The sequence below is a fragment of the Mus musculus genome, chromosome 2, assembly GCF_000001635.26.
Source record: "Mus musculus strain C57BL/6J chromosome 2, GRCm38.p6 C57BL/6J".
In the NCBI taxonomy this organism is placed as follows: Eukaryota; Metazoa; Chordata; class Mammalia; order Rodentia; family Muridae; genus Mus; species Mus musculus.
Genome location: NC_000068.7, coordinates 50,299,470 through 50,323,654, shown reverse-complemented (window position 1 = coordinate 50,323,654; position 24,185 = coordinate 50,299,470). Strand labels below are relative to the sequence as shown.

General features: G+C 39.0%; 1 long non-coding RNA gene across 2 annotated transcripts in view; it reads right to left on the bottom strand.

Annotated features, from left to right (window-relative positions):
* The window catches only part of Gm13483 (predicted gene 13483), a 137,158-nt gene that overhangs the window by 110,313 nt on the left and 2,660 nt on the right, over positions 1-24,185 (bottom strand). The window lies entirely within an intron of this gene.

Sequence of the window (24,185 nt, the reverse complement as noted above, 5' to 3'; positions counted from 1 at the left end):
CAGTCAGGAAGAAAACAATATCTTCTTCAAATGGCTCTGTAATTAATAATTCGGAGTTAATAGATTTTCGGCTTTTGATACTCTCATTTATACATTTAGCCAATTGATTTATCTAAAAACATGACTTTATACTTTTTCTTAATGTTTGGTTTTCTCAGAACACTTTGATAAATAGCATTCAAATACTCCCTTAGAATTAATGTTGATGGGGGTGGGGAATTAGACTATCAAAGGAAAAGGGACTTTGCTAAATGAGGAGAAAACCTTAACATGAAAGAAAGCAAAGGGATGGATAGCTCCAATACTCACTTGTTGAGCATCTCTATTGTGCTCACTCTGAGTTGTGTACAGAGAGCACAAGCTCAGAACAGATACCTGCTCCCCTTAAGCTGCTTATATCTGTGAACAGCTGTCTGATTGGACTTAAAGCACACTTAACAGGATGGAATAATGGGATGACAAGATATAGTGAAACAGGAACACTTAGACAACTGGAAAGATAAGTTAATGAAAAGGTATGAACAAAGATCTAAGGGACATGATGAAGGACAAAAGCCTGTGAATCATGAGCATAGAAGAATTCTACACAAAAGGCATAGAAAACATTTTCAAGACAGAAAAAAAGTACAAATCTAGAGTGTGATATGCAGGTCCAGGTACAGAAGCAATTTAGAACCCCAAGTAGACAATATCAGAAAAGAAACTCCCTATGTCATATTATAGTTAAAACACCAAATATACTGAGGAAAGAAAGTATGTTGAAAAATGCAGAACAGCACTTCATAGCCTAAGGGCAAGCCCATCAAAATAACACCAAATTTTCAACAGAAACTTTAAAATTCTGGAGTGTCTACAATGGTATATTCCAGTTCTGAAAGATAACTATCAAGCCTATTATACTCTACCTAGTAAAATTATCTGTCACATTCGAAGGAAACCATAAAACATTCCATGATGAAAAGGGTAAATGAATTCATAACCACTGAGTCAGCACTACAAAAGATACTCGGAGAAACCAATTTGACCAAAGAAATGTAAATACATCAAAAAGGATACAGAAAAGAATAAAACATGCTAAAGTATTAATTAGGTAAATGAGAGGTAGAAATACACTAAACCCCACAACATCAACAAAATGACAGGGATTAATACTTAAATCTCACTAATGATCTATTAATGATCTCAGTTTCCCAAAAGACCCAGACTTGTCAATTGGATATAAAAAAGAAATAAGATCCATCTATTGCTGCCTTCAAAAATAATGCAACTTAATATCAATGACAGGTGGACCTTTAGGGTGAGAGGAGAGAAAAGGGTATTCTAAGCAAATGTACTTAGAAAAAAGGAAAACAGGTATCAAGCCAAAATTATTCAAAAGAGATACAGGCTACTTAATTCTGATTAAGATGGAAAGGTCTATCAAAAGGATATTTCAGTTCTAAACATATACACACTAAATATAAATGTATCCGATTTCAGAAAACAGCTATTACTAGATGTAAAGACATAAGGCACAGGACTGACCCAAACAGTAATATTAGGTGACTCGATATCCCAACAAAAAAATCAAAAGAGAAAGAAATACCTGTGTTATACAACATCATCGACTACATAGCTCTAACAAATATTTGCAGTATCTTCCATCTAAACATGGCACCATATATATCTTCTCAATAGTCCATAGAACTTGTTCTAGAATACAACCATAAAATAGGATACAAAACATGTCATAACAAATACAGGAAAGCCGAAATAACTGCTTGTATTCTTTATCTGATCACAAGGGGGTCTTTAGCAAGGGAAGCTAAGCTCATACAAAAGCACATGGAGATTAAACAATATGTGCTCAGATGATGAATAGGCTGTTGAAGAAGTCAACGATTTGAGATAATAAACAATTTTTAAGAAAATTAAAAACATTTAAAATAGAAAGAAAGTGAAAAGAAAACACTGAAACTCTAGGGTATAATAAAAGCAGCCGTAAGTGGGGGGTTTATAGTTCCAAGCATATACCTTTAAAAAAAAACATAATAGGGAACTCAAGAAACTAATTAACCATATAGTGTAGAAACATGGGGGAAGTATACAACCCAGACCCCAAAAGGTAGAAATAACTAATTAAGAGCAAGGTAAAAATCAATTAAAGAGAAGTGAATATAAAACAATAAAGTAAATCAAAAAACAAATAGTTGGTTCTTTGAAAAGATAAGCACGATCAACAAATCCCTAGCAAAAGTAATAGAAAGAAGACCCAAGTTCATAATATAAGCAATGGAAAAGGAGGCTTTAAAACAGATATCAATACAATTTAATAAGTCGTTAAGACATACCTTAAAAACTTGTATTCTTAGGGCTGTAGAGATGGTTTAGTGGTTAAGAGCACTGGCTGTTCTTTCAGACATCCTGAGTTCAGTTCCCATCACCCACATGGCGGCCCAGAACCAACTATAACTACAGAATCTATTGTCCTCTTCTGGTGTGCAGATGTACATGCAGATAAAACCTCCATATATATTGAACAAACACATCTGTTTTTAAAAGTTACTCTCCTAGAATAGTAGTAGCACACATCTTTAATCCCAGTACTCAAGAAGCAGAAGCAGGCAGAATACTCATACATATAAAATAAAAATGAAAATCTCGAAGAAAGAAAAACTCCTAAATGGTCTGGACATGTGGGTGTGTAATTAAAAGTGCTCACTCCTCTTCCAGAAGACATGTGTTTGGTACCCAGCATCTGGGCAGCACAACTCACAAAGGCTTGCAATTCAGCTCCAAGGGAATCTGACATCTCTGGTCTCTACAAGCACATACCCACAAGCATATACACATAATTTAAGATGACTGCTCTCTCCCTATCTACTTGATATAGAACTTTAAGTTCTAATTAGAGCAAAAAGACACCAAAAGTAGAACAAGGGGATACAAATTGGAAAAGAAGAAGTCAAGGTATCACTATCTTTGGGTGATACGATAGCATATACATCAGCGAACCCCAAAATTCTTCCTACAGCTGATAAAGAACTTCAGCAAAGTGACTGAATATAAAATGTACTCAAATCCATTGCCTTCCTTTATACAAGTAGAAAATGGGCTGAGAAAGAAATTAGGGAAACAACACCCTTTGTAATAGCCACAAATAATATAAAATGCCTTGGTGTAACTTTAACCAAGCAACTGAAAGACCTGTATGACAAGAACTTCAAATCCCTGAAGTCAGAAATCAAAGAAGACCTCAGAAGATGGAAAGATCTCTCATGCTCATGGATTGGTAGGATTAACATAGTTAAAATGGCTATCTTATCAAAAGTGATCTACAGATGCAATGCAATTCCCATCAAAATTCCAACACAATTCTTCATAGATATTGAAAGAGCAATTCTCAACTTCATATGACTCAAAATTAAGTAAGAATGAATAAAACAACTCAACTGGCAAATGAGTAATGAAATGAACAGACAGTTCTCAAAAGGATGAAATACAAATGGCCAATAAACACACAAACAAAATTTAACCACACTGGCCATCAAGTAAAAATAAATCAAAACCTCATTGAGATTTCATCTTACCCTAGTCAGAAGGCCAGCCATTAAGGAAAACAAAACAAAAAACATATGCAAGCAAGGATGTAGACAAAACTGAGTCTAGATACACTGCTGATGGGAATGTACTGTAGTTCAATCACTATGTAAAACAGTGTGGCGGTTCATCAAACAATTGAATATAGATCTACTGTATGACCCAGCTATACCCAAAGGTATACATATATCACAGGAATGCTTACACATCGATGTTTCTTGCAGCCCTATTCACAATAGTTAAGTTATAGACCCAACCTACATGTTCATCAAAGGAAGAATGACCAAAAAAAAAAATATCAACTCTAAATCCACAATGGAATTTTTTGGAATTTATGAATTTTCTTCATAAAAAATGAAGATATGTCATTTGTATGAAATATATGTAACTGAAGATATCATATTAAGTGAATTAAGCCAGCTGCAAAAGGTAAATATATGTTTTCTCTCATTTATAGTTCCTAGATGCTGTACCAATAAAAAAAAAATCAGGTATGAGGAAATGACACAAGAGTAGAAGTGAAACTGACTTGCGAGTCAGATGTGGGTGTTAACAGGGGTATTAATAGGGAGGGTGCAGAGGCAGGCGGATTTCTGAGTTCGAGGCCAGCCTGGTCTACAAAGAGAGTTCCAGGACAGCCAGGGCTACACAAAGAAACCCTGTCTCAAAAACAAAAACAAAAACAAAAACAGGGAGGGTGGAAGGAGGAAGAGAGAAAGCTACAGGGGAGTATACTGTATGTAAAAAACATACTTATACAAAAATGTCCTTATGTAACACAGCACCATATACAATGCATATACAAAATGAAAATTTTAAATAACAATAAAACAAATGAATAGGGCTACAAGAAGAGACCATCTTCACACACAAGAAAATAAACTAAGAAAGAAGAAGATAACTAGGGAAATGAGGAATGGGAATTGAGTTCTCTGCAAAAGCAGCAGTGATCTTAACCACAGAGACAGCCTCCAAAAGCATTTAGAAATTATCTCCATGATTGAGGGAGAATTTGGACTGAAGTATTATGACAGCATAGAAAATCAGGAGCAAAAATGGTAATAAAATAAAATTTATTTTAAAATGATTATGGTACAGTGGCCGGCTCACCCATGAGTGGTTAAATAGCCACAAAAATTTCACTGCATTGGACTAATCTGTCTGCCATATAGCCATTCTGACACGAGGCTGAGCATGGAAATAGACTGAGTATGATTGAAACGACGAATGGAAAGCAGTTAAAGCTTGCTCCTGCATGATGGTAAGTCAAGACATCTTCACCTCCTAGTCTCTCTTCAATCAATGACTTTACAAATGTCCCCTCTCCTTCTACATTCCTGTTGTCTACAAAGAACACTGAGAAGGTGTGGCAAATAAAGTATTCTACTGATAAGTCAATTGATTACCTAACTAAAGATTACACACACACACACACACACACACACATACACGGGAATGTAACAGTATTTGTCCCTAAGTTCATGTAAAAATATCCCTAGGAGTTATTTTATACTCAAACCTGTTTTGAAACTATATAATCTTTTAATCCCAGTACCAGGGAGGCAGAGGAAGGCACATCTCCAGTGTAGTCTGCAGAGCAAGTTTAAGGACAGTCATAGCTACAGAGAGAACCCTGTCTCAAAAACGAATTTTTGGATTAAAATGGACACTCCAGTTTTAATTCAAAAAATTAAAAGAGCAGAAAATTATAATGTAGAATATTAGAAAATGCAAGTTATGAATATGATTCCAACTAGAAAATCATGTTTGTAAGATATGTATACTTATCCTATAAATTCTCAGTAAGAGCACTTATAGCTAGTTATTACATCTGATGACGTTTTCTGGTGGGTGATCAATTAATGTAGAGAAATCAATACAACAACCAAGGAAAATGACACTGTTTTCTCCTTAGATTCATTTCCTTTTCTTTCTTTTTTTGTTTCTTTGTTTTTTTTTATTTAGTTTTCTTTCTCATTTTATTATTATTTATTATTACTTATTATTATTATTTTACTTATTCACTTTACATCCCATTCACTGCCCCCTTCCAGCTAGCCCCTCCCACAATACTTCCCCCATACCCTTCCCCTTCTCAATGAGCAGGTGGAGGGCCCCTGGATATCTCCCCACCCCAGTGCTTCAAGTCTCTGTGAGACTTCCTTTTCCACTGAGGACAGACAAGGCAGCATAAATAGAAGAACATATCCCACATACAGCTTTTGGTATAGCCCAACTCCAGTTGTTTGGGACCCATATGAAGACCAAGTTACACATCTGCTACAGGCACTGGGAGTGGGCAGTGAATGGGATATAAAGTGAATACATAAAATAATCATATGTGTGGGGAGGCCTAGATCCACCCCCTGTATGTCCTTTGTTGGTGGTTCAGTCTCTGAGAACCCCAAGGGTCCAGGTTAGTTGATTCTGCTGGTCTTCCTGCAGGGTTCCTATCCCCTTAGAAACTGAAATCCTTCCTCCTATTCTTCCATAAGAGTCCCCGAGCTCCAACCACTGTCTGGCTGTGGGTGTCTACATCTGTCTGAGTCAGCTGGTGGGTGGAGCCTCTCAGGGGACAGCCAGCCTAGACGCCTGTCTGCAAGCATAACAGAGTATCATTAATAGTGTCACGGATTGGTGCTTATCCATGCGATGGGTCTCGAGTTGAGTCTTCACCTATACCTGTGTGCAAGCCTTCAGTGCATCAGCAGGAGCAGCCCATGGTGAGATGGAGAAGTACCGCCTACAGAATGGAATTCGAGTCCAAAAGCCTGCTCAGTCATTTCTGTTTCTGCATCTACAAATACTTTTAAAATCCTTCCTGGTTATCTCTCACTTCCCTAGAACTTCCTATTTTTTCCTAGCAAATGAAAAGTCTCCAGAAATTTAATAGAAAGAGAAGACAAACTAGAAGTCTCATCAAAGTAAGACTGAGTATCTTCCTGACATCCTGTTCAAAGAACAATGGCATCTTGAGAAGCTAGAAGGCTTCCCTCACTCGTTCATTTTTTATAATAAGCCTGTAATTGGACCATTTGACTCTAACTGCTTCTTTGATTTAGAGATGCAGATTTGTTATAATTGGTATTTAAAAATTTATGTCAAAGAGAATTTTATTAAGAATCGTGGCTAATATTTGCGAGTGCTAGTATAAGAAATATGTTCTACTAATCTTGAATTTTCTGCTACAGAACTTTATTATTTAAGATACAGCAACTAGGTGAGTTAAAACATTTTTAGAAGACAGTTTAAACTGTCACAAAAAAGGAAAAAAAAGAGTCCCATTATTCCCATATACCCTATCAGAAAACCACAGCAACCAAGTGAAAGAGCGATGGATTTGCATCTCATCACGCAGAAAGTACCTCTAAGTGCACCAAATAGGGAGTAATCTTATTTGAAAATTCAAGATGCTGTGAAAGACTAATAAAAAAGAATGTTAAAGTTATTATCCTTTATAGAGCTGTATACATATATTCATGTGTGTGTGTTTATATCATACCTGAATAGGATTACAGTGCTCATAAAAAATGCAGTGTATTTTTTTTTTAAAGAAAGATTTAGATACTCAATTCTGTGGTGAATATCTTAAGAGTTGTGTCAAAGCTAAAGGAATGTATCAGAGCAATTTCATAGGAAAAGCTGTTTTTATACAAAAATGAGTTGAAAGAAAATACATGTTTATTGGAAATTTAAATACACGATCTTCTAATATGAAATGAGGAGACTACAGTTTGCCTTTCATTTACACCCACCATTAAGGCAATTAGCTGAGTTCTCCTTTGGCCTTTCCTGCTCACTGCCTGCCAGACAGAACAAGGATGACCTGACTGAACAGCCATAATTGCATCTGAAATATTTTATAAAATTCTACAATGTTCTGAGACTCTAGAAGAAAGGCACTTCATTTCTTGATATTGCTCAATCTTTCTAATTCTGCTGGTCTCTGGAATACTTCTGTTTACCAATTCCTGGAACTCACTGTTGTGCTTAAATGTGCATTGGTATTAACCTACTAGACATTGGTTTATCATGTATTCTGAAGCATTTCCTAAGTCTTTAGAAGGAAGATATGAAGAATCAAGAGGCTTCTACAAAATGGGGTTAAGGAGGATGGATTTAGCACACTCACAGAAGCACGAGAAACCATGGTCTGCAGATATCAGAGAAGAAGCACTGAAAAACCACAAATCGGGGAGGATGAATCTCACCTGGCAGCTCACTTCCTATCGGCAGTTTTCAGGCAAGAAGACAGACCCAAGCATCTTCTGAATCGGGGAAGCAGGACACAGAAGATAGGGAGAAGGGGAGAGATAGAGTGTAGAACATAGTATCCCGGTGAAAGAGAAAGCCTAGAGGTTTGCCATGGAATCCACATGACATTACTGGCTGAGCCCTGAGTTGGGTATACATGACAGGAAATGACCCAAGCTAGAGAAGGAACCACATGAAAGAAGTTGGAAAAATCTCTGGAGCTCATACGGGGCCAGAAATAGTTTGGGTTTCCCACCAGCGAGTGGTGAATAACAAAATGATGAAGGGCATTAAGCTGAAATCCTCACAAGGATATTGCATTCCAAAGCACTACATAATCAACATGCCACAAACTAGTGGCAAAACGAAAAGCTTACAGTTGTACGAGAAAACAAGCCATCGTGATACCCCATCTACAGCAGGAAAGAAAATGACATCCACTCTTTGCCCAAACCATGAAAGCTGAAGGTATTTCAATGAAAATAAAATCTACCTAATAATTCTTTACCAAAAAAGATCCTTCAAACAGAAGAAAAACTAGAAAATGAATAAAATTCATTGTCAAGAGAACTGCCCTCACCAAGGTTAAAGGAAGTTCCTTGGGCAGAAGCTAGATGATTAGCAGGTGGAAAGCTAAGCCTCAGATGAAAGTGAATACTAGAAGAAATGGTAAATATATGGGAGGGTGGTGGGTTTTTTGTTGGTTTGTTTGTTTGGTTTTTTTTTTTTCTTAGATCTCTTTCAAAAATACCTTCAGAATATAAATGGCTATTACAGCAAAAATAAGTGCAATGTAGTGTGATGTTTACGGTGTATATGCAAGTAAAATCCATAGCAATAGAGCTAATAAATATACATCGAGTGTCATAAAGTTTGTATATTGTATAGGAAGAATTATAATATCTGAAGGTTGGCTGTGCTAAGTCAAATATGTATATTCCCAATCCAGAAAAATCACTTAAGCAAATGAGGAGGTATAAACTATCACTATAAATAAAATGGAAATAAAATTAGTCCATGAGTATTCTCCATTGCTGCAAGAAAGGAAGAGGACCTGAAAAGATAGAGAGAGAAAAGAACAGTGAGGATTTTTTTTTTAAAGAACAGCAAATCTGAGGATTTAAATCCAACCAAATGTACAAGAGCACTAATGCGTATCTAAAGATTCTATGTAACAGATAAAATAGATAGATAGGTAGGCAGGTAGATGGATGGATGGATGGATGGATGGATGGATGGATGGATGGATGGATGGATGGATGGATCATCCATAAGGGCCATTGATTAAATGGGACTGTCACCAAATCCGATGACTTTAGTTAGTTCCCTGGGACACCCGTGATAGAAGGAGAAAACTGACTCTCGCTAGCTGTCCTCTGACCTCCACACTTATACACATACATCCACAAACACAAGCACAAAGAATAACAGAAGCCACATTCACTTTCCAGCACCCACATTAGGCAGCTCAAAACTTCCTGTAAGTCCAGTTGCAGATCTGATGCCCTCTTTTGGCTTCTGTGAACAACACCAATTTATTTTCACATGCACATACCCACACACAAACACAGACACATAATTTAAAATAATTTAACCACATAAAAGGTTAGAAACTTATTTATCAAGGAAGAATTTATCACAAGAAACTCTGAGTGGCATTATTAATGTCAGACAAAGTACAGGAGAACAAGGGAAATTATCAGGAAACGAGACTTTCATTATAAAAAAGAAATTAATTCAACAAAAAGGCTTAATAATTCTAGGTGTCTATGTACCTGCTAGGAACTGACTTGTGCCTCCTAATTCATATGGTGAAATCATGTAATGTATTTATGTGATTTCAGTGACCAAACTATTAAGATGATGGTTAGGATTCAGTAAGATCGTCGGGACTGAGCACTTATGTGTTGCCAGTACTCTGTATTATTTGGTATGGGAGCCTGAGTAGAATACCTAATAAAAGAACTACAAGGTTACAATTTGTAAAATTGGCTGAATTAAGAAACTTGGATAACTCCCTTTATAGAATAGCTATTAGTTTCACTATCTTCAGTTTCAATTAACCACAGTTATGAGCTGAAAATATTAAATGGAATTTTTCAGAAGTAAACTACATGTCATGAGTGGTATCATGAAATCTCATACTGTCCTACTCTGTCCTGCTCAGACAGGAGTCCCTCTGCCCAGCAGGCCCAAACTGCACATGTACCAACTCTGTCGCCAAATCAACTATCTTGAGCCTCAGATTACCAGGCACCAGGAACAAACATGGTACGTATACACATATGCACATAAAGCACTCAGACACATAAAAACTAAAAGGAAATAAACCTTTAAAAGTTATTTTTAAAATGCACTCATAATTAAGGGAAAGCATTGTGTGTGTGTGTGTGTGTGTGTGTGTGTGTGTGTGTGTGTGTGTGTGTAAAGTTTTAGTCATTTAATAGAAATGCCTACTAAATATTGGGAACCCTTTGAGAGGTTACCATTAGTCTTGAAGACTGACACTTCTCAATAGTTAATAAAATAAGAAGTCATAGAAGTCAAATGTTCGGAAAAGCAAAAAACAAAACAAAACAAAACAAAGAAACCTTGATTAACACCATCAACTATCTTAATGAAATGACATAGAACACACAAACCTTTCAAGAACACATCAAAGGTTCATGAACTCAATATATAAACTAAGTCTAAGTAAATATAGAAGTAAGAATATACAAACTGTGTTCTCTTTCTACAAAATACTTAAACTGGAAGTCAACAGAGAGGTAGTTGGAAATAGTCTTCAAATAATTGAAAATGAATTATACTTCTAAGTAGAATAACTCACAGGAAATAAGAAATAATAAGAGAAAACAGGAAATATCTGTATTAAGTGAAAATGAAAACAATATCAAAATGTAGTGTTGGGTGTGGTGGTACACGCCTTTAATCCCAGCCCTCTGGAGGCAGAGATCAGCAGTGAATTCAAGGCCAGCTCCATCCAGCTAGCTAGCAGAGCTACACAATGAGACTCTGTGAAAAGAAAGAGGGATAAGGGAGAAAAAAAGTGAAGGAGAATTTAGTGGAGAAATTAAAATAAATGCTTGCATTTGAGAAGAGAAATCTCAAATTATCCAAGTTCCCTTTAATTTTTCTTCATTTATTGGCAATAGATTCTTTTCTTCTGCATAGGGATTATAGTTTCTCCTCCCTCCATCCCTCTCAGTCCTTCCCCACCTTCCATCTCCTGCAGATTCATTTCTGCTCTGTCTCTCATTGGAAAAGAGCAGGATTCTAGGAGATAGCAACCATACATAACAAAATAAAATATAATAAAACCAAAACCATCACATCGAGACTGGACAAGTTAAACAGCCCAAGTAAGCACAAGAATGAGAAATCTACTTGTTCCTATGCTCAGAGATCCCATTATATACTAAACTATACACAGATCTGCTGCAGACCCATGTAGGCTCTGTCCTTGCTACTTCAGTCTCTGTTCATTTATATGAACTTCGTTCAGTTATTCAGAGGGCCCTGTTCTCCTGATGTCCCTTGTTGGGATCTGAAAATAGCTGCACAAACCACTCAGACACTGATCTCAGTCAAACAGGACTGGTTTATTTAATGCACATCCCAAAACTGATTGATCGTGGATACAGCCAGACTAGGGAGCTAAACTCTGACACACAACTAGAACACTATAGCGCTTTTTAAGCCTGAAATCCACAAACATCTGGGCCAAGTTATTCCACCAATCAGGATTTAGGAATAGGATATTTCCTTAGGAACACATCTTAGTTGTATGTTTATTCTGTTCTCATTGGTTGAGATACTCAACTATGGCAGGGGACTTGTGTTGCCTAACATTCATGTCTTAACTTGCTAATCTTGCTATACATCTCTGTCCAGTAGAATGACAATTTCAAGGGAGGTCTTGGGAACTTAAACTTTATTCGACTCCTACCAAAATGGAAGTTTTACTCCAAATGGCTTCTTATATTCGTGCAGGTGTCTTTCTTATGTTAGGGTTCATCCCAGGGGCGGCTTATAAAGGCAAGTAAATATAAAAGCTTATACATAGGTTCAGGAAGTGCTGCCGGGCCATTGCTTCAGGTTCAACTCTATTGTGGCTAACTATACAAACCAATTTTAACTGATTTCTATTGTGGTTGTTTCCAAAAAGACCAAAGCACAGAACATGACAGAATATGCAATCAACTCAGGCATATTTCATAGTAACAGCACATGAGAAAGTTTCATTATAACATTAGTAACAGCACAAAATGGCAGCAACGGTTACCTGGGCCTTAACATCCTTCATCACTAGTGGATCTTACTACACTCTTCCCACTTCCTCTTCCATGGGTTCCCTGACTCTAAGAAAATGGATTTGATGGCCAAATCCTATTTAGAGACCTGTGTTCCAAGATCTCTCTCTCTCTCTCTCTCTCTGTCTGGATATGGGTCTCTGTATTTGTTCCCATCTGCTGCAAGAGGAAAGCTCTCTGATAATGACTGAATAAGGTACTAATCTATGAGTGTAGCAGAATATCTCTAGGACTCATTTTATTGTTGCAGTTCTTTTAGAGCAATATTGTTTTATCCTAGATGTCTGGGCTACCCAGTTTCTGGTTACTGGTCACCCAAACACTGTCCAGTATTGGTTCCATCTCATGGAATGAGGCTTAAGTCAAATTAGACATTGGTTGGCTATTCCCGCAAGTCCTGTGCCACCATTGCCTTAGCATATTTTGTAGGCAGGACCTGTAAAAGGTATTGAGGCTGGGCTGGTGTTTCTCTTTTGAGAGCCTGCAGGGTACCTTTCCATACCAAGGACACTAGAGGATAGGGTGAAGGTTCCAGCTCATCTTCTCCATATTCAGTGAGTTCAATGAGTTGTGTAGGTGTTGTGCTCAGCAATGGAACCCTGCAGTCAGTTTGCAGAGAGCAACCCCGTTTTCTTAGCAACAGCCTGGGTTGTTGCAAGATTTCCAAGGGAACTCCTTGGCCAACAGCTTAACTGAATGCAACCCAGTCCCAGTTCTATAAGACTCTTTTGGTGACAAGATGTGGCTGCTGGGACTCCATCAATTCCTTTATCAGAAGACCTCAGTAGGATCACCTTCATGTATTTTTGTGGATTTTCTACTAAAATAGGTTTCCATGGCATCTCTCAAATGCCCTTCAACTCTAGCTATCTGTTGATGCTGCATTTGAAAGTATAACGTAAAATCAAAATTCTAGGCCTTTAGGCCCAGGCTTGGGAATGTGACCTCTGTGACTTAATGCTCCAAGGTATGCTAATCATAAAACAGCCACATTCCTCCACCCACCCGCTTCCTGGGTCCAAAGAGTGTTCATTCAAAGAAAGTCACCCTGACCATTGCCGGAACCCGCTATGCAAATGTGCTATGGTTAGGGGCTCTTAGAAACTGTCTTGAGAGATAACCGGAACAATTACCAGGTATTCCTTGTGACTCTTGTGACTTTGCACTTCCTTGGGACTCTTAACTGGTATCTTTGGTATTTTCCAACAACACCCTCCCCACTTCCTTGAGTTGTGGTTTCTTCCTTTAAATACCTCCTTACCCAGCTACTGGGGCGCCACGGTCCTCTACCCGAGAGCACTCTTGAATAAAAAAAAATCCTCTTGCAGTTTGCAGCAAGACCGTTTCTTGTGGGTGATTTGGGGTGTCGCCTCTCCTGAGTCAGAACGTGGGGGAGTCCTCACGTTGTGGGTCTTTCACATTCCCTCCTTCAATCTTATATCTCCTCTCCCTCCCCAACTGATCCTCTGATTTGTGTCCTGTGCAGCACCATACCACCCATAAAGCTCATTCTATTTCTTCTCGCAAGGACATCCATCAATATGTCCTCATAGTTCCTTCCTCTATATCTAATCTGTGTCTATGGATTGTTACTTGGTTATCATTTATTTAATGGCTAATATTCACATAAAAATGAATACCTAACATAGTAGTCTTTCTGGGTCTGTGTTCCCTCACTCAGGATTGTCTTTTCCTAGTTCCTTTTGCCTGCAAATTTCATGATTTTTTTTTATTAAGACAATCTTAAGATTTTCTCAATAAATCATAATGAAAATAAAAAGTAGGCAGAAGAAAGGGATGAATAACACTCAACAGCATTTATGTCAAAAAAAAAACTCAGCATTCAAAAAATGTATTCTAGAAGGAAAATTATGGGAGCAACAAGTCTATAAGTAGTGTAGCCTCCCTCAGCCTTGAAGCAGGCTGATCCAGACTTTGACCTTGCTGCCACTAAGAAGGAGATTACCTAGGGTAAAGCCTTCTGACCTTGATGGCTCTATTTGCTCTTCTCCAAGACTCTGCTTCCTGCTGAAAGGTCCTTGAGACATTCCGGAGACACACCCTGTAGATCACCTATGGGTTGGTTCCAGGCACCAAGAATGGGCTGGCGGGGGATGGGCCTACCCTCTTTATAAGCACGGACTCTCAGTAAACTTCAGGGTACTTGACCAGAAATGTGTCTTGGCCTCCATTATTTCTCTCGACATTCTCTCTCATACAGCTCCTGCCTCCCACTCAGGAATCCAGTTAGTGTGGCCGCAGGCGGCTACAGGTAGACTAAACATAAAAACAAAGGAAAATCACAAGTCATCTATCTGTACTGAAATTTAAAAGTGACATTAGAGATTTACTGATATTCCAAAGAAAGAGTTTAGAACATAGATGGTGGGCAGATTTCACTCACAGGAAGCAAAGAACAATACTCTTCTGGATGTTCAGGGGTTTTTGTTTTTGTTTTGTTTTGTTTTGTTTTGTTTTGTTTTGTTTTGTTGAGACTGGGTTTCTCTGTGTGGCCCCTGGTTATCCTGGAACTCTTTCTGTAGATCAAGCTGACCTTGAACTCACAGAGATCCACCTGCCTCTCCCTCTAGAATACTGGGATTAAAGATATGTACCACCGTGCCCAGAAGCAGTGTGTAGCAAACAATATTATAATCATACCAATACTCATAACAAGAAGTATGTGGTCTGCAGGGAAATGTGCTTGCCACTAAGCCTGACTGCCGGAGTTCAATCCTCCAGACCCACATAGGGAACCCACCCCCACAAGCATGTCCATGTGTCTGCCCTGGCATGCATGTGGCCACCTCCATCCTACTAACAAATAAAGTAAAATTAAAGAAGTAATCAATTCCTTATTATGTACCCAGAAGTCTTCAGTACCATTTATGTGTGTATATTCACTGAAATATCATAATCCTAATTATATATAGGAAAGGAAATAAGAATTGCATTGACTTGAGGAAGTTGCTATGACTGAGATAGGCTAAAGGTTGAAAGGTCCCCAGTGATGAAGTTATTCACACTGGGTCACGCTGACCAATTTTGTCAATGATTCAGTATTCGACCAGTTTAAATAGATTCCTCAGCTATCCCAACAATCCCTTATTCTACTCTATTCTAGGTTCTGGGATCATAGAGATGAGCATATTTGTCTTGAAAGTGTATACACAATTTACACTTACGTCATTGGCGTTACACTCCTTGGCCTTAGAACTTTATAATCTAGTTAGTTGTGTACAGATGTGTGTGTGTGTGTGTGTGTAAATCAATCCAAAAGCAACAAAGAGTGAGCTAAAATCGTGACTTAAACTGAGCATTTGACTCTTCTTGTCTAGAATCCATGGATTGAATCACAGATGGAACACATTTTTAAACATTCTTCTATACAAACTTTTTCTCATTATTTTCTCTTTAAAAAATGCACTATAGCAACTATTTAAGTAATGCTTGCATAATTGTGTCAAGAACTATAATCATTTAGAAATGACAGGGTATTTGAGGTTATGTATGTAGATTATACTACAATATACCATGTTATATAAAGGACTTGGACATGAACTGTACTGTCCACACCTCCTGGAGCCAATCTAATGATACCAGGGGACAATTAGATGCAAGGCCCAGGCTGCAGATTTGTGACATTGTTTCATGAAGAAAATGACCTGGAACTCAATTTTGAAAGAGCCATGTTTTCATAAGTGAAGGAAGAAGAGAGGGTATACCAGCTAGTGATAACAAGAGAAAAACTCAGGAGCGAATAAGTGCACAAAGGTTGACTATGGACAGGGACCACTAAGGAGAGCTGAAGATGAAGCCAAACATGTAAACTAGGTATGAAGTACACAAAGCTGCAGCACAAAAATTATCTAACACATTATATTTTCCTTACGTAGATAGAGTGAGAGCAGAAATATCAGAGGGGTTACATGAGATGCCCCCAAGCAATACAGCAGAAGGGTTCAAAGATTATTTGATATACATGTAATCTCTTAGAACACAAAATACCAGAGGCGGGGGGAAAGGAATTAGACTTTACCTGATTCATCCTTGTTCATTTTTTAAAGCCAAAAGCTTACTTCAGCAGTTAATAAACATTTATTGCTGCTTCCACCAAAGATCAGCAAATTGCACTAGACACAGGTGTTTTATGCGAGGAATAGCGTAATTGTTCTTACTCTTATGGGCCAATGAAGTGCCTGCTATGTTCAAGTGACAAAGTCGTCAGTTCTTCCGCGTGTCCATAGGATATTCCCTCTGCAAATTATCAGCAAATTAGTAAATGTTCTCCTTGACAGGAGCACACAGCCCGGGAATACATCCTTACCTTTGTGCTTGGCTCAAATCACCTCAGTGCAAAGTCCCTCTACTCTCCTGGACCCTTCTAATAGCCTTGACTGCCAATTAAACAGCTTCTCTCTCTGGAGCTAGATTTGGACATAGGTATCAAGTTTATGCCTGATGAGACTAATTAACTCTTTTGCACAGACATGAAGTTATCAGTCCTAAAGTGGAAGAAAAAGAAAAGAGAATAAAATCCCCAGGAGCGAATCTGAAATGGCTCCCGTCTCTATAACATTTATAAGATCCCCGCTGAAAGAACGTTCTACCATAAATTGAAGGTCTCTGTTAATAACAGGAAACAGCCCACCAGCTAGGCACTATCACCCCACATTCTAAAGTCATTTGTCGGCACCTAGTGGCCAGAATGAAGTGAGTCTAAGGAAGGCATTTTCCTTAATTATCAGCAAGGGTTTTCTATTAGAACTGGAAATACAAGCAGGTATACAGCAGCAACCCAGGTTTTTTATGTATGTGCTGGGGAACTGAACTGGGGTCTCAATGCTTGTACAACAAGTGTTTTATTCACTGTGCCATCATCTAAGTTTTTTTTTTTAAAATCAACTTGTATTAATAGCATTAGTTGATGCAAAAATATAATTTGAAAGCATTCTCTATTTGCTATAGTATGTATACCGAATATAAAAAGCTCTAATTTTATTTTCATTTTGAAGATTCATCTTCCAATTCCCACCACAACCACATAGCAAGACAGGAGAGACATGTTGATGGATAAGCAAACATCAAAACAATATAGCATATGTCTGAGGCATTTCTCAGGAACTGCAGAGATGTTTGAAGATGTATGCTTTCAGATAGCAATTCTCTCCCACAACATTTTAATGAAAGGTTTTATCCCTTCCCATTTTCAGGTCAGACCTTCCCCCTACCAGGTAATACAGAAGCTCTATGCATTTCAATGAGGCTGGAATAGAAACGGGAACACGGGCAGCTTTCTTAGTTCACCCTGGGGGGAGATTTACCGGAGTGTCCTATAACTTATTGACAAACTTACACTTAACAAGTTTTCATTATTTATTGAATTTCAGTGGATGTCCAATATTTCACTGAAAAATCCCATCTGGAGTGGAATAAAAGATCTGCCAGTTTAAAAAAAAAAAATAGGTTGGCTCCTAGCAGAAGAATCAATCACTTTTATGGATCAAAATGATATGTTTGTAGGGTAGCAAAATTAAATGGAAAAGCAAAGTCATGACATCCTGAGAATCCAAATACTTGACATATATCTGATGCTTTGTCTTTGAGAAAGCACTTAGCATTTATTATCCTCATACTGACTTCAGAGTTCCAAGGCTCAGGGATGTTACGGAATTATTAGTATGTGCCAAACGCAAAAGCCAGGACTAAGTCCTGTTGTTTCCATAACTCCAGTACCTATGGTATCTCAGAATCTTCACAGGAAGAGAGATTTCATGGAGCCTATACCTATGGATGAGGTAATGTAAGGCCAGGAAATCAAATGATGCACCCTGATACCCACTGCATCCTTTCAGACTGTAGTATCCAGTTTGAGTTTTAAACTGAAAGTGTTTGCTCTATCTCCCAAGTACTTTTTCCTCATTCAACAAACACATCTGTGCAGCCTATTTACATCTCAGAGAGATCTTTTAACAAAAGCTCAGGGTCATACATAATGGTTTGAAATGGAATTCATGTTGTCCTAGACCTTTATGCTTCACATCCAGAAAATGTTCTTAACAACAATTCTCCTCCCTGGTAACCACTCAGGGTGGCTTTGTAAACTGTAGAGCAGTGACAGCTGGTGTTCATAGTGCATATTGCACCTGTGGTCTACACTTCTAGTGTCAATGGAGGCTCATGGAAGAGCTTAATCCTACTGCTCATGAATTCCTAGTCTGTACATGACTTCCTTGCTTTACAGGGTGGATTCCATCTTAAAGAGAGAAGAAACTCTTCTTTCTTTAAGTTGTTTTTGTCAGGTGCTTTGCCACAGTGATGAGCAAAGTAGCTAGCAGCATGGATATTACCTTTAGATACATGCAGACAGAAGCCATCTCCTAGGCAACTCCACATCTTGGCAGGGTGATGTTATTAATGATAAGCAGAGATGTAACAGTTAATGGACAACCTGGTGTGACTATTACAGCCTAGCTTTAGATTTGTGAGTCACAAACTAAAAACAAACAGACAAACATTAACTCAAAGGCTTCTCTTCAGAGTGTCCCAACAGTACAACGTCCACTGTGATTTATTTATGACAGCCATGCCATCTATCAAGAACAGACTAGAAAATACAAGGTGCTTTCTTCCAGGTCAGCTGTGGGTTTCCTATAAGAAACTGAAGTGCATGCTGTCTCAGTGTGTCAGTACTAGAGGGCTGCTGGCGCTTCTGTGCAGGTCATGTTAAAGATGGATTTCCAAAGGCCGAGTTCTGTGATCGGGACAAACGAAAAAATCGTGCTAGACTTTTCTTTTAAAATTCTTACTATTGTCATCCTTATTTTACTGGAGTCAAGTAAAAGTTCAATAAAACCTTCATTAAAACAACACAGAATGCTTTCTCTAAGTTTCTAATATGTTTTAGATCTGCTTAGTTGAGCATAAATTCTGTCTTTTGTCTTTCTGGTTTGTTAAAACGACTGTCTTCACGACGCAATGGTCAAGCACTCAGCGATGCCTTAGTTTGCTTAAGTGTGTGTGCACCCTTCCTTATTGAGACTTGGTCTTCTCTAGAAGGAAAGGAGCCCATATGTTGATCAGAAGGCATTGATACAAACAGCTTCGAGGGAAGATGCAAAAGAAAACCTCACGGATTGCATATTAGTGTCGGAATAATCTCATCACCTGGGACTTTGATCAACCTTTAGAGCTCCGTGAATCCCTGGTAAGATTCACCCTACCACGGACAAGCAAGGACAAACTGGACTAACACTAGACAGAGCCGTTCACCCTCCTTTCCTCTCCACTCCTCAGTTTTGTTCTCATAGACAAAATGGAAGTTTTGAAAGCACACAAACCCAAGTTCAAATTTCAGATTCCTCAACGCACGTAGCTCTGTGGCATCTGGCAGTTCACTCTGTATCTGAGATCCACTTAATTTCTTTGTGAAATGTAGAAATTCCCACCTCCTTTGAAGAGTTATTGGAGCGATAGATGCAGGATAACTGCGACACCCAGGAACAGAATGTCAGAGCACAGCTGTGATTGATAGCTGCCATCGTGACTTCATCTGTTCAGCTTTCAGGATGTATCTATTGACCACCTGTGGCAGGACACTGGTCAAGTCCAGGAAGCATTGAGGTAACACAAACATTTCTGTCTTTGGGACGGGGATATGTTTTTTCCTTTGAATAGCACAGCAATCAAAACTTCATCCCCCACTATTCACTAGAAGTCCTTCAGCAAGTCCTTCCCCTCTGTCCTAGTGCTCAAATAAGAACTTCCACAGACTTGTTTTAATTTCATGTGTATAAGTGTTTGTATGCACATATGTAAGTGTACCATGTGCATGTCTAGCTAGTAGCCCTGGTGGTCACCAGGGGGCTTCAGATCTCCTGGAACTGAAGTTTACAGACAATTTTAAGATGCTGTGTAGGTGCTGGGAACCAAAGCAAGAGCAGCAAGTGCTCTTAACATCTGAGCCATCTCTCCAGCCCCTAAGAAGGACTCTTATTCTTCAGTGAAATGTCTGTGTTCCACATATTATATGGTTACTTTCCCCGTCTGTGAGTGTGTGTGTGTCTGTGTGTGTCTGTGTGTGTCTGTGTGTGTCTGTGTGTGTCTGTGTGTGTCTATGTCTGTGTACGTGTACATATCTGGCTGGTTGGCTGTCTCCTTCTAGGTAGTCTCTGTTGTTAATTTTCTTTCTTGCTTTATTCTGTTAATATTGCCTAGAGTCCTAACTTTTGCCCCTTTCCCTTTCTACTTACCATTGCCAGGAGTCTATAGTGTCTCTGTAAGCATAGACTCTTTGGATAGAATTTGAAGGAATATGGGTCCTCTCCTTAGAGGGAAAAATAGATGTCCTTAAAATTATAAAAATATCCATACATGGATTTCAGAAGTTTCATAGTTTTTGTTTCTATTTCCAAAGCCTCTCATCTTTCACTAGATTAAGGTGGGGGGTGGGTACAGCTTCACAATTACATGTGTCTCAGTGATGCTCAAACCCTCATCGTCCACATAATCCATGAATCCAATAAGCCCGCTTTCAAACAACTAGCTGGACAATTACACACGAATATCCTCCAGGCATCTTGTAACCCATAGCAGCACATTGTCTTCCCTCTAAATCCATTCTCCTGAGAGGCAGCCTCCTGTTTTTAAGCCAAACAGGCATAGATTTATATCCTCAGTAATAAACTTAACCTATTAGTGCTTTAATTTCTCCACAGAACAGTATATGAATAACAATGTCATCATTCCATGCATGGTTATCAGGGACTTTTTTTTTTTTAAGTGCTGGGCAAACACCCAAGAATGTACTACAGATCAAATATCCTACAAATACTAATCTAGCTGATTCTCAGTATCAATAGAAGCAACTACATTCCCCAAGTACCTGAAGCCAAAAATTTAAAGTGTTTTCTGTATTGAAGCCAGAGGATTTTTCTAAGATACAAATCTGGTAAGGTCATGATACCCCTTAAGTCTTGTCACTTGTGTCTCTCTGCTTCCAGCTCTGTGTCTACCTTAGTATTGCACTTATGGTCTATTATGGGCTATGCCTTTGAAATGCCTATGTGGTTATACATCTCTCAAGCTGCCTACAGTGTTTGGGATTCTAACATGGTACTTGTACTGTGTATAATCACGTCTACTCTGTATATCTCTTCTTGGTATTTAAACAAACACCTACCCATCTTTCAAAGCGCAGTTCAAGGACCACCTCCACTATGACATGACAGCCAGCCCCCTGTCATTGTGTTGGCCACTGCCCCTATTCTCCTAACTGTGATTTCCTATTACAGCAAAGAATTATGTTAGGGGGGAAAAAAGCTTACCATAATCAGTGAGAAACTCTTTTATATAACAAGGCAGACAGGGTAAGTGTAAACATTACAGCTGGGATAGCAAATGTATCTTGGCAATCAGGAGCCAAGGAATACAACAAAATCACACTGCACAACAAACCTCCCAAGAGATTTATTGGGAGGGAAAAATCCAGAATCGTGGATACCACTGCTTGGAAGAGAAGCAGCAGAGAACTGGGCAGAACACAGGCTTTTGTATAGGGGTATGGGGGGGGGGGGAGACAGGGTCCAGGAGGGTCTGGAATTGAAGGGATTATATGGTCTGGTCTTGGCACAAGCTCAGGGATTGATGGAAATATTTTTTTTTTCTTGTAGGCCAGTACCTGGTCACTCTCCCACCTTGGGGCTCTCCCTTCTACAGCCCTTAGAAGATGGCTGATAGAGCCTTTTGGGTTTGTTAGGGCAGTCAGGGGGCGGGGCCTGGCCACTAGGGCTCCTCAGGGGCCTGATCACCTGCGAGCCTTACGAAGTTTACAAACTATATAAAATGTACTAAGTTTTGGAGTATCTGGCCAGGGAAGGTGTTGTCTGACTATTGAGGTAGTGTGAATAGCCTTAAGCAGCAAAGTGGCTGGGCCACTTCCTAACTCTGCATGGCTATCACACTCTACTCCAATATTCCTGAGGTATTACTTACTAAAATCTATATTTTATCTTTCCTGCCCTGGACCTTGCTGGGCAGCTCTCCTGCAGATGCTTCCTCCTGCACCTACAGGTCAGCAGGTTCTCCCTCCTACACCTTTTCCCGAGTGTGGTCCTTCTATGTCCTCCTCATGGTGGAATCCCTCTTCTGTCTCCTTGGTCCCTTCTCAGGAATCTTAAAGTCCCACCTCTATCTCCCTGCCCAACCATTGGTTGCTGGTAACTTTGTTGACCAGTCAAAACCCAACTGGGAACAGACTTCTTTTAGTCCTAAGTGCTAGACTCTGCAAACAGGTTTTTTGGTAACATAATTAGAGTGAGAAAGCAAGCTGCTAGTAAGTCCAAACCGAGAACGACAACCCCCACCTCTTCCCTGGTTCTTTTGCTCTATAGCTACTCTTTCTCTGAGAAAGCAGTTCCCCTTCAACTGGAAGTCTCAGTTTAAGCCTGACGACTGCTGTAACTGATAGAGTCATAAACGTTTCGTATTAAAAAGCAGCTGCTCCCAGAAACAGTGGCTTACACTGTCAGTGGTGTATGGAACCAAAGCAAAAGGCACAGCTCTCCTGTCTGCTCCTCACTGATCTCAGGAGTTCTGCTAATTCTTGAGGGACCTTGACTTAGGCCAAACCAGGATTTGTGGCTTTCATGCTGAATAGAATTTCAAGGCTAGCCAGAATGATGCAGAGTCGAGGACTGATAAAGACATTTTAATATAGACTTGGAGCATGAGGGTTAAAAAAAAGGGGGGGGGGAGAAAATAAGAAAGAAAGACACACCCAGAGCAGGGATGCGAGCTTCTCAAAGATGAATCACACTTCACTATCTTCATAGTCATCATATGACCTTCAGTGAGTTAAAAGGTTGTTGAAGACTAATTGAGATCACACAGATGCAGGAAGAGAGGACAGCTGACAAATATAACAGTCTTGTTTGAGACCCCTCCCCCTCAAAAAAGAAAAACATGGACAGGAACGAGGCCTTGTGCAGAGTCAAATATATTCAGGCCTTAAGCTTGGGTCATTATGATTTTTAAATTAAATATCCATATGTAAAAGTAATATTTCTCTGTATGTTGATAATCTTTATAGAAAATGTTGTAAACAGTGCTGGAATTCTTGCTCTTTAGGTGGCTAAATGTTTCCATCAAACTCCAGAAGGCAAGGATCCTTTTCTTCTGATGTGTCCAGACGTTCCCTGACTTTCTGTTCTGCCCCAAAGCAATATACCATTGTTAGGAGGCTGAGACTGAAGGATCATCAGTTCAAAACCAGCAACACCGTGAGACAATAAAGACAGAAGGAAGGAAGGAAGGAAGGAAGGAAGGAAGGAAGGAAGGAAGGAAGGAAGGAAAAAGGAAGAGAGGACAAGAGGAAGACAGGAAAGGAGATGCAGGGGAGGAGAAAGGAAATGGGGAGAAGAGAAAAAAGCAACAATAATAAAGATAATTTGATACAAAAAAATTTGCCAGGGCGAGGGGTGGGGAGGATATCCAGGAGGGCCCCCACCCGATCAGAGGAGAAGAGAAGGGGGAAGGATTGTGGGAAGGGTGAACGGGATGGGGACAGTGAATGGGATGTAAAATGAATACAGAAAAAATAAAATTCAATTAAAAAAAAAAAAAGGAAACTTTTCTTTCCATCCTAGGATTGACCAGCTGTATCCTACTATAGAAGTTTAGACATAAAACTGAGAGAAGATGTGGAGGGAACATTTTCTTTATAGGGTGAAGTTTTTCAACACACCAGATGCTGTTCCTTAGGAAGATCATAAACTCCCCTTCCCTGGAGAACTTTAGCTAGTATAATCTGTTTTTCCTGGGATTGAATATTCATTTCTCTAGTTGGCTGCAAGGGTACCAGATATTAGAAGTCTGTCACACTTACTTATTTGAACATTACTTATCATAGTAACTGGACATGGATGAAAGCTCTATGTTGTCAACACCTATGATGAGTTATTACATAAGTTTGAAATGGTTGCCTGAAAAAAGGCTCAATCTACCTAATAACAATCTTCAAATGTATTCTAAACTTACTTT